The sequence below is a fragment of the Neofelis nebulosa genome, chromosome 3 (genome assembly GCF_028018385.1).
Source record: "Neofelis nebulosa isolate mNeoNeb1 chromosome 3, mNeoNeb1.pri, whole genome shotgun sequence".
NCBI classification, from domain to species: Eukaryota; Metazoa; Chordata; class Mammalia; order Carnivora; family Felidae; genus Neofelis; species Neofelis nebulosa.
The window spans coordinates 52,054,631-52,068,689 of record NC_080784.1 but is presented as its reverse complement, the minus strand read 5'-3'; the positions used below and the strand labels follow the sequence as shown (position 1 = coordinate 52,068,689).

Sequence of the window (14,059 nt, the reverse complement as noted above, 5' to 3'; positions counted from 1 at the left end):
TGGTGTCTTTTCACGTGGAGCAGCACAGCTGTCCAGCCATATGGGCCCCAAACAGCCCAGTCAATCGGATTTGGGGAGGTTTTACAATGTAATTTCTTAACGTGTTAGTATTTGGGGTGAGTTTGATCAGGGGTAGAGACAGCTCTTAAGCCCAAGGGTTTAGGTTTTAAGAAGCCATCACAAATGTCCCAGCATCTGATCAGACTGGTTAAAAACAGATAAGAAATGTGTGACTGGGGGAAGGGAAAGGACTCCTGACCCCCTCGTTGGAGACAGCCCCAGGGGTATGCTGTAACTATTAATTCAGCATCAGCTGCTTTTTTTTTTTCTTTTCTTTTCTTTTCTTTTCTAACCCGGGGCTCATCATTTAAGGCGTTCCCACTCAGGCCTGCAGAGCCTGTTACAAAACCATCTCTCTGCTCCCCTCCCCCCATGCCGCAAGATGAGAGAGCAAATATCCTGCATTGCAGCAACAGCGCGGGAGGACTGCATTGAAACCGTCCTCAAGCCAAACAAAACCAGGCCTTTAAGAGAAACCTAGGAAAGGGCAGCAGCCGTGTGCCCTGCCTCCTCTCAGTCAAGACAAACTGCAAGTCACAGCCCCATCCCTCCACGTAGAAGGGGTTCAGAAACTGCTTAAGGAATTCTTAGTGAATAGAAAACAAATAGTCCTGAATCTAAAACCCTTATCAAAATGGTGGAAGTCCTGAACCAAACTACCGCCAGTATAGTTTTTCCACCAGAAAAGTATTTTAGTTTGAGGGGTACGTTACCAGAATGGTTAAGTTTTCCCCCGGAAAGGTATCCCAGATGATGGCTCTTTCCAACTAACTACAGTCTTCAGAAGTAAAAAAAAAAAAAAAAAAAAAAAAAAAAAAAAAAAAAAAAAAATCTATCGCAGGAGTGTTTTATATTCTCTTCTTTCTCTGGCTCTATTTCTCCTTGTCTGTCTCAGTCTCCCTTTTCAATTTAAACCAAAGCTTTCCTTGTCTTAGAATTTACAAAAACTGCTTATTTTTAAGCTTCTCGTGGTACACTGTTGGAGGCAAAAAGCCAGTGCTAAGAGGTTTTGAGATTGCTATTCTTTTATTGGGACAAACACCTAGTAATTGACCAGAGCCCAAATGGCCTTGAAGCTGGCAGGACAGCGCCCAGGGTCTCCATTCATTTGGACCATTCCCGGTCGGTGGGCGCCCATCTGCAGCGACCCCAGCAGGACCGCTCTCTCGGCCGCCCCGCACGGGCCATCTGATTTGAGGAGCCGCTCTTAGCTGTCAGGGGCTTGCTCTACCTATCCATCCCTCCTTGCATTGAATCCAGTGCTGCCCAAGGAACAGTTTGGGTTGTTGTTGTTGTTGCTGTTGTTATTATTGTTGTTGTTGTTGTTGTTGTGGATTTTTTAAAAGTCATCAAAGAAGAAAAGCCCGAACAGGAGAAGCAGATGGGCCCTGCGTGTGCGGAAATCGCCGGGATTGAGGTGGACTCCCGCGACTGCAGAACGGACTCTTCGCAAAGACCGAAGATTTCTCATTGCTGGAGCTGGGTTTTTGCGGAGGGTCTGGTCTGGGGGGTGCCTTTGGGTTTTGTTTTCATAGGCAGATTCATCCTGAGTCCTTCCTTAAGGCCAAGCTAACCCCGTGCTCCCGGAAAAACACACTACACGGCCACAACCAACACAACAAAGGCGCCTCCCGAAGTGAGTCTAAATGTACGCGGGACGGGTGGCGGCCGGACGTGGAGACGCACTTTTGTGCCTCTCTAATCTCGGGAGTCCATCTGGCCCCGGCGGACGCGGGCAGACTGTAGGGCGCGGAGGCGGCGGCGGCGGGGGGCGGGGGGTGGGGGGGGTGGCAACCGGGAGGAGGGGACCCGGGAGGGGCGCGCGCACGTACCCAGAGGCGCGGGCACGCGCTCCCGCTCTCCTTCACATTCACCTTGACTGCGGGGGGGCGGGGGGCGGAGGAAGGGACTACCTTCCCCCACCACCACAACCCTTCTCCCCACGCCACCCCACCCCCGCCACTGTCCTGCCCAGACGCTGCTGGAGGCTGGCAGGGAGGGAAGGAGGGGAGGTGCAAAGACACTCGCGGCGCTGCTGCGGCCGGACAGCCGCGTGCTCTCCGCAGTGATGTCAACCGCATCCGCCGCAGCATACCCCCCCCATCCACCCCCCACCTTGGGCCTCGCCCGCGCCGCGGTCCGCGGAAACCTCTGTCTGGCGCCTCCAGCCTGGGGACGAGAAGCTGGGGGCGTGAGGGTGCCCTGAGCCCCCCACTCCGTTTGCAAAAGCGGAAGAGACAGGGAGTGGGTGAACCCTGGTGCCGCGGCTACGGGGGCGGAGGAAGGGGAGGGGGCGGTCGACCTAAGGTATAGGTTTGACACCCAGGACTGCTGAAGGGAGTCTGCCCGGGACTGGTGCAGCCGCGGTTACGTTTAGGGGGCGGAGGGCACGCTTCACTGCAGGTGCCGCGCTGCGGGCACCGCGAAAGCGCCCCCTTTGCCCAGGATAGAAACGGATAAACGGAAGCGCGTGTGAATGTGGGGGTGCGAATTGCCACCTCCAACCTTGGCTTTCCCGCTCTTCCGAGCGCTCCCACTTCTCACTTTCCCCAAATCCGCATTTTCCTTGGCACAGCTCTCCCCGAGCAAGAAGGAGAGGGAGGTACCCGGGGGCAGTGAGAATGACGTGTGCTGGTGCAGAGAGCGGGTGGGGGGCTGCGGGCCCCGCTCTGTGGACCGGCTCCTAATCCTCTTGTTTTCGGTACAGTCAGCAGATGTGGCTTCTTTTAGCTGAATAATCCGTTAAAGGAATAATAATTTTTAAAAAGGAGATCGACCTCACCCAAAGAGGATGGCGAACGAGATTAGGGCTTGGTAAGGATAAATTAAAAGGCTCCAAATTCTGTCTGCCCCTCTCTGCCTCCCTCTCTACCCGCCTCCCCCTCCCTTCACCTCCTTCCCCTCCCCCCCCTTCCTCCTCATCCCCTGCAATCCGCACTCGACGCGAGTTCACGCGGAGGGCTGGATTTTCAGGCTGAACCGCAACTTGCGCTGCGCGTTATTATTATTCATCTGAGGGTGCTGCCGCCACAACCTTTGCCTCCTGCGCTCCTCTCCTTCCCCCCGGCCGCTGCAGCCAGCAGTGCAGTACCTCCTGCACGCATGCTCTGGTTCACCAAAGGGAGATTCTGAATTTTTTATCATGCTTATGATCATCACCATGATGCTCCTTATCATGGTTATCATTTCCTCCTGCCAGGTGGAGCGACCACCAGCGCCTTCTCGCCACCCGCCCCTTCCCCAGCGAAGGAAGCAATTGGGGCCGGGCCGGGGCGGCCGCTCCCTAGATGTGGGCTTCCTTTTGCCTGTCCGCATCCCTCCCTCATTCATCTGCATGTATATATCTTGATCCCTTTATTCCAGTAGATCTACTGCCTTTCGATGGGTTGGCTGAAACACTTCGGACTGCGACCAGTCTCTTAAAAAGAACAAAAAGAGGAAGACCTTGAGTGGACCCCAGGACAAAGCACTTTGGGCTCGGCAAGAAGGGACGCGCGGGAGCGCTGGCTGGGAACTGGAGTGATCTCCCGTGCCAAAGAGCGCCCATGAAGCGTGCGGACCTCTGAGGGTATTCGGATTGAATTTTATTTATCCTTTTGGCATGCTTGAACGATGACATTGTTGGAAAGGGGTAAGGTTTTGTCTTGTTTCGTTTTTTTTCTGGGAAAGAGAACTGAATGTTGGGAGGTCAGGTAGACTTTAAGTTGGCTTTCCTGCTCCCCTGCCTCCCCTCCTCGAGATCCAGGTGTTGGAGAAGAGACTAGGAAGTAGAAGGCTTAGAAAAAAAGTAGACACCGGAGATGTTGTCCGGGGGCTAACGGGAGAGTGGAGTGAGGTGTAGGTGAGTGGGGACTGGCCAGCTGGAGGAGGGTTTGGGGGAAAAAAAGAGGTTTTTTAAAACCCCCTTCAGCTTCACAAGATGAGTTTTGCTGGGGAGGAGAATATGGGTGTCTGCCGATAGAAGCTCTGAGAAATTGATGAAAAATTAATATGTCCATGTACACACTTAAGGAGGCGTCTGGATTTGTGTGTAAACAGAGTGGAGAGGTGAAGGAGCGCATGGAGGGAGGGGGCTTAAAATAATGTCTTATTATCCCTTTGGCTTTGGGGACTCTCATCCTCTGTTCCTCCCCCCTTTTTTGACCTAGGGATCCAGCTGCATTAGACACGAGTGACCTTTTAAATCTACGCCCACCCTTTACCTGGTAAAGCCCGTTGACAGTTTGGGGTGGGGTGGGGTGGGGTGAGGAGAGTGGTAGGGGTGTTTCGAAGACATATATATTCTCTCTCTCTCTCCCTCTCTCTGCCCCCCTCTCCCTTTCCCTCTCCCCCTCTCTCCTCCCTCCTCCCTCCTCTCCTCTCCTCCCCTCCCCTCCGTCTCCTCCTCCCTCGCTCTCCCCCCATCACTCTTTCTCTTCCTCCCTCCCACCTCCCTCACTCCCTCCCTCCCTGCTGCATTTTGCATGAGCTATCTAGGTCATTAGCATTTTAGCGTATGCAAGACTTGACAAAGCTGATGAGGGGCCAGATGGGCCTCGCTCTTATGGTTTTTTTTTTTTTTCCCTTTTTTTCCCCCTCTTTTCCTTTTTCCCCTCCACCACTTGGGACCTGAGCAAGAGGACTGCAGCAGGCGAGTTTCGGAAGGCTGATCCCGGCCCGGAGCGCGGCAGTTCGCCCCTGCGGCACGCCCGGCCAGGCTGCGCCCGCTCTCAGCCAGCGAGGTAAAGGCGGCGGCGGCGCGCCCTGCTCTGGCAGCCGCTGCCAAGCCCCCGCTGCCCTCCGCTTTCTGTGCCCTCGATTTCCTCCTCCTGGCCCCCTCAGTTTACTGGGCTAAACTGAGAGTGAGAGATGGGTGGGTAGGGTTTGCTGTGCTGGGGCGAGGTGGGGTTGGTGTTGTGTTTTGTTTTTTTTGTTTTTGTTTTTGTTTTTGTTTTTTCATTGTCTGGAGCTGCAGGGGAGGCGAGGCGTGAGGAAGGGGGTAAGGGAGTCAGGGTAATTAACACGGGGGAGGCACCCCTCCGTCTCCCACTTCCACCCACACCCCCAACCCTCCACCCCCTCCGCTTTGCAGGAAAAAGCCTGGATCCGAAAGGATGGGGGAGAACAAAGAGCCTTTGGAAGACGTCGCTGTTATCTCATTGTCTGTGTGATTGGGGGAGCTGCGGTAGGGAGGATGCTGTGGTCCTGTTCTCCCTGCCTCCCCACCCCCAACCCTCTCCCCGCTGTCAGTGCGCACGCACGCGCCCTTCTTTTTACTTATTTTTCCTTGTTTTTTTTCATCCCATCTTCTCCCCACCCCCCTTCCTTTCTTCCACCTGTCCTTCCTTCCTCCTTTACTTCCTCAGGAGAAAGGCCTCTCTCTCCGTGTTCACAGCGGACCTTGATTTAAATGTCCATACAATTAAGGCACGCGGTGAATGCCAAGAATGGGGCTGGCTGAGCACCGTCGGTCCGCGAGGGCCCGCCGGGAAGGAGCCACAGAGCCGAGGCGCCCTCCGCAGAGCTCAGCGCCGCGGCTTCGGGCGGGAGGGGTCTCGGGCTCCCGCTGGCTGGGCTAACCCTGAACCGGAGCCCCTGGGGCGGGGAGGTGTGCAGCTTGTGACAGACATGGGCTTAGAGAGGCAGACAGACTCAGGGAGAGAAGCTGATTCTGTGACAGAAACAGATCTGTGCAAGCACAGATGCGATGGGGGCGGAGGCGGGGGGTGCCTGTGAGCGCATTACGGAGTGCTTCTGTGTGCATATTTTTCTCTGGGCTCGGGGCGCATTGTATGTGGGTCGACACCTTCCGTGGCTGTGTTTTTGTTCTGGGCTTAGCTTTTGGTTCGCCCTTTAAAAAAAATAATCTGGCATCCAGAAGACTGGCAGTCTGTGCCAGGGCTTGGACCACAGATATATTGTGTTCTCCTTGAGGCTGGGGGTGTGTGTGTGGGGGGGCGGAGTGGGTAGCCAGTTGGAAGGGAGGAGGGAGGTGTTTGTCATTCTTTGCTGTGGAGCTGTGGGCACCTGACAAGCTTAAGGAAGTCATTGGGATATAGAAGGAAGAAGGAACAAACTCCTGGAGGGTTCATAAGCTCAATCAGGGCTGAAAGCGTGGCCAGGGCTCTTAGGAGCATCTCACTTCCTCCTTGCGGCTGTAATTGTAGTTTCAGGCAGAGATCCAGGAGATGCAGAGGAAGGGAGAGGCGCAGTAACCTACATGTACCAAAGGGGGGAGGGGATGAATTCCTTCTTAAATCTGAACTGAAGGAAAAACAGAATGTGCACAAGTGTTGATTCTGAGGAAAGCCTCTTTTGAAAGGGGCTGTCAGGGAATGGAAAGGGCTAACCCTCCCTCATTCTGAAGAACCTGCTTCCCAAATCAGGCCTTCCTCCCCAGCACTCGATACAGACCAGCAGCTGATCCTAGAGAGCCCCTGTAGCTGCAGTGGATGGTGGCAAGACCTAAACTCATAAATTTCCAGGTGGAGGAAATGGGAGAGGGACAGGTCCCTGCAGAGAAAGGAGGCCAAGAGCTGGATCATCCTACCAGGAAGCCGGCTGCATCCCTTTTCCCACCCTTGGCAGAGGCCTGTCTTTGCAAGACCAAGGCCATAAGGGATGCACAGGATTTTAGTCTTGATTCTTCACGCGTTAACCAAGGCCTAAAGGAGTTTCGGGGTGAAGCTTACTGAGGCATTCTTTCCTCTGCAAAGCCTCAGTCTAGCCCACTTAGCAAATTAGCATTTAAAGATACCATGGATCCCAAGCCTCATTTCCTCCCAGATATTTATTAAGTACCTATTATGTGCCAATCACCGTGTAATGATTATATCTTAGGTTCTTCCTCTGCCCTCCTAAAGGAGTATCTGGAGTCAGGAGAGGTTAAACGTGCTGTACCCCATCTAGATACTCCCAGAACCTTCTCTGCCACCACCTGCTTACCCCTTCTCTCTAGAAGGCTGCAGTTTCCATCATGCAAACTGCAGGCATGGTGCTATCCCTCAACTCCCAGAAGGCAAGTTTGGCTAAAGGACAGAAGAGAGGCAGTTTCTCTGCCCCCTGAACCTTAGCCAGGGTTGTCCTAAGAGGCACAGGCAGCCACTGCCTTCAAAACAGATCATCCTCCAAATGGTGCCTCCTTGGGGTATAAATCCCCTTGCCTCTCCCCACCCTCCTCCCTAAGAAGGCTGCTCTTGTGGTTTTGGGGGGCACAATTTAAGCCTCCGATGACCAACCCTTTGCCCTACGGTTGCCCACGATAGTGATTCATCTCTGATTATTTTCCCATAACTCCATCAGACAGGGCTGTACCCTTCACTGATGTGCCTGCCCGTCAGCACAATCTCCAGATGCCTCCCCCAAGTAATGGCCCTTTTAGGTGGAAACCTAACACGCTTCTCTCTGAGAGCTTCAACCACAGGCACCATGGACAAGGCCTGCCAGGTTCCTGCTGCTGATAAACTATGGAAGGGAGGGGCATATTTTTTATTACTTATGTAAACTCTTGTTCCAGAAAGCTTTAATGGGTGTGGGAGTGTTCTAGGTTTGCCGGGTCTGTGTGCATGGGTGTGGGGTTTTCCTGTGTTCACCAGCTCTCATTATGAAATGTATTTTTATGTGGGGCTTTAATGGCTGCAAATGGCAGAGATGAATGTACACTCTGCTCCTGGTGTAATTTCAAGGCCCCCTTTGTGTTCGCCAAACAGAGGTATCTGAGTGAAGGTCAGTCCTAGCTTCTTCCCTTCTGCTATATTCTGGGCCTATTTATGCCTAGTGATATTTATGTAAGAAAACTGAAGACTGATGCTCTTCCAAGGCATTTCTCAGATCCCCTCCCTGTCCATTTGAGCCCCTCTAATTACACCCTGTGACTTAAACGAAGGGAAAAATGCATGATTTTTAAAACACAGGACACGTTGAGGCAGTGTGCTGACTGAATATGCTAAGAAGGCCCCCATGAGTCCACACACATCACCATCATTATGGTCCTCGTGACCATGGGAGCTCATATGTTGCCCAAGGTGACTGTATGAGATACATTAAGATGGATTTAGAAATGTATCAAAGGAAAAATTGGTAATATTCTTGTCTCCCCTGCCAGCGATGGCCCAGGTCAAGATCTCTGTTTAAGCAGAAAAGAAACTGATCTTTTAACAAAAGCTAAGGTAAACTCCTCTGTCATTTCTATCACCAAAGGGGTGGGGAGCAGGAACAATTTTTGTGGCTGCATGAGGAGCCTTAGCCAGAGAAATAAATAATTGGGCGGAAGCATGCTCTCTGAGCAGGCATATGCCCGTGTATGTACATATATACATACATTTTCTCTCCTAACCACATCCATCGCTAACATTTATAGGAAAGCATTTAAACACACGCACACACAGAAATCTATACTGTCTCCACAGGGAAATAATTTTCTCTTTGCCTCTACTGAACTTACATAATACCCCCACCCCCTTGTTCCAACCTTAGAATGGAGTCCTCTGGGGGCAGCTGCAAAGCACTCTCCCTAGGACAGATGGAGCCTCCCTCATCTACTCTGTGGGTGGTTTTAGAGCCCCATGAGTCAACCGGGACTGAGGGCTGTGCTGGTAGTACGTGTTTGAGGCTCGCCTGGCTGATTCACAGTGATGAGTATGTCAATAATAACAATTATGAGAATTATGATGCCTAATAAAGATTTTTTTCTTCCAAGTCCCATCTACACTTCTTTCATTGGGGTGTTTTTGCCAAGTCTTACTCAATTTGACTCCAGTTTAAAAGAAAAAAAAAACTAAAATATTTAATAGTTCATTGCATCTCCAATGTAGACCTAAAACAAGAGAAAGGACTTCAAAGGGGCTGAAGTCCAGTCAATGTGTTCTGCTCTGTGCCACCTTATCCTGGATGGCCGGGGCCTGGAGAGATCTGCACCAAATTTAGATGGCCTGGAAAAAATGCAGGCCTTATTGAGAGCAAAAAATGTTCCAGGTCAAAAATGAAGTGTCAGCAGCTCTCAATAGGGCTCACCTCATTTCTTACCCTTCTCCCTTTGTCCTAAGAAGTGTTTCCCCAGAAATGAGGACCTGGGTCATTGCTGCATAAGCCCCCCAAAATAAACCTCGAGGATCACTAGGGGCTTTCTCAGAATTAAAGTGGGGGCAGGTTTATTTTAAATTAAAATCCAGTCTATTTCTTAAACATGTCCAAATATTGAGACTTAGAACCTAGGAGGCAGTACTATCGGGGGAAGTTCAACTTGCTACTTCGCCCAGCCCGTTTAAAGCCGGTCTTTGCGGAAAGCACGAGTGTGCAGTCCAGCCTCGGTAGCGGGGGATACCCGGCTAGGCCTCGCCACCCACCCGGCCTGCGGCCCCACCCCCAGGGCTTCCCAGTGACCTGCTTTCCAGCGTGCAGGAGGCTTTCACTTTTCTCTTTCTCCAATGCCCCTGAGACCTCTACATTGAGCAAGGCGAAGAGGAGCAGTAGCTGGGCCCCAAGGCCCTGGGTGGTCCTGTATTTCCCAAAGCTTCGGACTGATCCGAGGTTCGGGGGTAGCCTCGGAAACCCCCACGGTGAAGACAGCCCTGGAGGGCCCACCTCTTTCCCCCTGCCGCTCACCTCCGTTTCCCAATTTGGCTCAAGCGCCAGATGGACACGCGACAGTCAACGTTAGAGACGATTACGGAGTCGGGGTGGGAATAGGGGGAGGGCCAAGGCGGGGGTACATCTTTAGCTTTGAAAAATGGACGTGGCAAACCTAAGGCCTTGGCAGAATGGAATGTCCTCCCTTCTCGGCACCCCAGCGCTTGCCCAGCCGCAGGCTGCGGCCTAGACCCTGCGCCTTTCCGCCGTGGCCCCCGGCCTGGCCTGCGCGCGCGCGGGGAGGGCCAGAGGCTGTTCTTCTCCCCTTATCCTCCTCCAGGCCGCCTTCCTGTCCACTCTAGAAGCTGCAATCTCCACAACCTCATCCCGCACCCCGGAAAGCCTCAGAATGTGCGAGAAAGAGGGGCGGGCACAGCCCAGGGAGGAGGTTGAGACTGGGGCTCTACCGAAAGGTCACTGTTCAGCCACTCCCCTGACTCCCCACCAACCCGGCAGCAGGGTGAAAGCACTTTAAGGGTGGATTTTTGGAAGGGGAGGGATTTCCGTCCCAGTGCATCCTACGTGACTCCCCTTTACGGCGCCCAGCCTCCCCTATCCCCATACCCACAGTGACCTGGCCACGGGGCGGGGGCAGCGGGCACCTTCCTCCAGGACCTAGCAACACGTCCTCATCATCCCCAACACCCTCCTTCCGCACCCTCACAGCACTCTCTAGAGAAGCCAAAACAGCAACACAAAACCCTCAACCCAGAAGGAAAATACACATTTCTCCTTTAGCCTTGATGCTAGTCTTACGCCACAGGAGAGGGAGCCGAGAAATTGGTCTGAAAGAGAGAAGCAGACATGCTCTTTCTTCGTGAACCTCCGAACCCTTGCCGCTCTCCCAGGAGTCCTTCCTGTCCCCTGGGCGCGGTCTCTCTTCTAAAAAGAACTTAATTCCCTCCTTTTCCTCACCTACTAGGCCCACCAGGGTGCAAAGTCCATGATGTGAGGCTCCTTCGGATTAACAGACCAGTGCCCTGAGATAACCTTTAGAGCCCTGGTCTCAAGGTCATGTGCCCCAGGAAAAGGAGGCCCACTGGCCTCAAGAGACCACAGGTCCGGACCAGAACGTGCCTGGCAAAGGTCATGCCACGGAAAGCTTCTGACATACAGGAAAGTGCACCTGGACTTCACAGGGGGCCTCCCTTCAGCCCCCTCTCACACTTACACAGATTGATGTGGCAATATTTATTCCCATTTAATTGAGACACTGGTTTAATTTCAGATTGCCTCGGTTTAAGGCCCAATGGGGTTTTCTGCAGCTCTTTTCCCTAGTGCCTCTACAGAAACTAATTGCTGTTAATATCCAATTTTGGCTTTATTATTCGTTAGCCAATTATGTATCCCATAGCCCAGGCCCCTTGCTGCTTACTGCCTCTGCTGGAATCAGCTAACACTATGCCTGGCTTCTGCTTTTTTTCCCTTTGCCTGATTCAGACCCCTCCCCCACCCCTAGATGATTTACAGGGCACATCAGTCATTTTGTTTGTTCCAGCACTTAGCGCAGTTGGGTGGGGGGTTACTTTGAGACTTTTTTTCTCCTTTTGAGAGAAATTTCTTCTTCGCAGGTGAAGTATACAATCGGCACTTTTTAGAAAAGAAAATTTAAGTTTTTCAACTCTCTCTTCACCACCTCTGGGCTTCCTTGTTCTGGAGCGGTTTTTGGGGTAGCCTGTTTCAGCCAGAAGCAAGGGTGCCTCATCCTTAGAGTTTCCCCTGCAGCCTGGCTCTCCTGTCACCTCCCCCAGGGGCTGCCTGCGAGCTACCTACTGCATGTATATGACACCTTGGACTCTAACAGTGCCCAGACCATGTCATTTCATATTTCAAGGAGGAAAACTTGAAAATGCGAGTTGGAAAAGGAACCATTTTCAGAGATGAGGAGGCAGCTTTTGTCTCTACCACAGATACCCTGGAAACCGCTCCTGCTTTCCCTCCTTAGCATGTGGAGCTGATGCAACTGGGGACAAGAGCCTTAAAAAAAAAAGTAGTTTTTTGCCTCCTTTTATTTGTGTGCCCCGAGTTCACTGATACACAGAAGCAAGCGCTTCCCGTTACTGGTGCTCTGGAAACAGGAAAATAAAAGTAAAAATCATAACGACAGCAGGAAGATCCTTCTTTGTTTTCCCTTCTTCCAGCTCCCCTTTGAATTAATGCTATAAATGCTCTGTTGTGCTCTTACATTTATCTCTGGCAGTTCTATAGCAACCTGCATAGTGTCAGCATCGGAATCGAATGGAGAGAAAACAAAATGTCAGAGAAACTGGTTTTAGCTGAGGCCTCCCTGAGCCACCTGGAGGCTCCCTCCCCTTCTGATAAAGCCAGAGGAGGCTGAAGGCTTTCACCATGGCCTGGGAATCCCATGGTCAGGTTTTTCAGAGGAAGGAAGTGAGGGTGCATGTAGGTCTGGAACACTGTTAAGAAGGTGCCTTACACATAAGGCTCAGTAAATACCACCAAATTGGATGTAATTAAATTAGCAGCAGCTGTCCTGCTTTTCTTGCAGAAAAGCTCCAATTGTGCATTCAGGCCTTTGGGGCAGAGAATAGAGTGACCTCACAGAATGAAGGGGTCTAAAGATGTTTCTGGTTCGTCCCCTAGCCTCAGCCTTGCTTAACTCATCCAGGTGTCTGGAGTTTGATTTCCAAGTGGTCCATGCGTTGTAGAGACTGTGTACATGCCCAGTCCCAGACACAAATTCAGAATAAAAACAAACAAACAAACAAACAAATCCTTCTATCTTCCTTGCAGAGCACTTCTTTCACTTTCTAATTACCCTTCTATGCAAACCCTTTCATCACCCCCAATCACCCCCAATCATCCAAGGTCTGCCCCATGGGGGTGTGCTGTAAGTAAACACAAAAATACCAATTCTATTCCCTTCTACTGTCCTCCTCCCAGCCCGATGAAAACATCTATATTCTCAACGGTCAACAGGTGTTAGGAGAAAATCAGTGATGCCAAGCCATCTCATACCAATATGTGAATGGCTCAGTCTCTGAACTGTCCCAGAGATATTTCCACTTTAGAAGAGATGCTTAATGTAACAAGTGGGATTCAGTTGTTGGAGTTTCTTGTAAAGGCATTTAAAAGTGGGAAAGCAGAGAAACATCAACTTGGGAAAGTTGGGAAATACCAGCTTTCCCACTTTTTGTGTGAGGAAAGCATCGTTGCCAGACAGACCAATGCTCCAAACACATAGATATGACATAGTTCATTAAGAAACACATTCCAAGGGAGTGTCTGGTGGCTCAGTTGGTTGAGCGTGCCCAGCTTCAGCTCAGGTCATGATCTCATGGTTCGTGAGTTCGAGCCCTGCTTTGGGCTCTGTGCTGACAGCTCAGAACCTGGTGTCTGCTTCGGATTCTGTGTCTCCCTCTCTCTCTGCCCCTCCCTGCTCATGCTCTCTCTTTCTCTCTCTCTCAAAAATAAATAACATTTAAAAAATTTTTTTAAAAATCCCACATTCCAAGAACCCCAAATGAATCCTTGTTGGTTCCCACCTTAAGCTCTGACATTATACTAGTCAGTATAGAAGGCAGGGAGGAGCACCTAGAGCCTTTAAGAAAAACACCTGTGATTTTTGCATAATAAATACCTACTGGCCCAGGCTATGGCCACCACATTTAAAACCAGCCCTTTCATGTCACTTTGCATAATTGTGAATTCTGATTTTGCTGTTCCATGAATGACAATTAATTATTCACTTAAATGCTGGCCTATATGGCATGGTAATCCACTTCACTCCAGAATCCAAAGCAGACTCAAAGGAGTTCCAGGCACAATTGGAATTGGGTAGAGCTTGACTTTGCCACAGTCCAGCATTGGTTTTGTTCACTTTCCTCTCTCTAATTGACCCTTCCCTTGTCTAGTGGAGCTCCCTCTTCCCCTTGACACCCTGACTGTGTCCTGTCCCCACAGCGCACCTATGTTTCAGACAATGGCAAAGCCAGGACCCGGAGCATGTTCTTGTAGGGCAAGAAGCAGAAAAGGTTGTGACTTTTTTCCAGCACATACAGTAACTGCCTTCTCAGCTTTCTGCCAACCTCTTAGAAAACTTGGATTTGGAAAATGTCAAATGTCTCTCATCTTTCCACTCTTCCTCTTCTACCTCAGCATCTCGCCACCTTCTTGTGGACAATTAATCAATAGCAACAAGGTAGCATGAGAAGTTAGGAGCACAATCTTGCTGCCAGGCCATACTGCATCCCTGTTGTGTTAAACCTGTCTTACTCAATTCCTGAATCACTCATCATTCTATTGACTAAAACCTATCCAAGACAGCATTTGGGGCATCTAGGAACATTATTTAATGCAATACCAGAGCCTCCCAGAAGTCTAGAGGGATTTGGTTTTCTTCCATTTTTTGAAGCCTCCAGGATATTATAAA

At 51.1% G+C, this 14,059-nt stretch overlaps 1 long non-coding RNA gene across 4 annotated transcripts; it reads left to right on the top strand.

Annotated features, from left to right (window-relative positions):
• Window positions 1-2,036: 2,036 nt before the first annotated feature.
• LOC131506806 (uncharacterized) lies at window positions 2,037-8,736 on the top strand. 4 transcript variants are annotated; one of them, XR_009259149.1, is made up of 6 exons: window positions 2,037-2,367; window positions 2,768-2,874; window positions 3,427-3,691; window positions 4,209-4,265; window positions 4,674-4,781; window positions 5,132-8,736. It is a non-coding gene; the product is annotated as an uncharacterized LOC131506806 (long non-coding RNA). The 4 variants fall into 4 exon arrangements; XR_009259147.1 differs by having other exon boundaries at window positions 2,041-2,367; window positions 3,424-3,691; window positions 4,678-4,781; XR_009259148.1 differs by having other exon boundaries at window positions 2,042-2,367; window positions 3,424-3,628.
• Window positions 8,737-14,059: the final 5,323 nt, after the last annotated feature.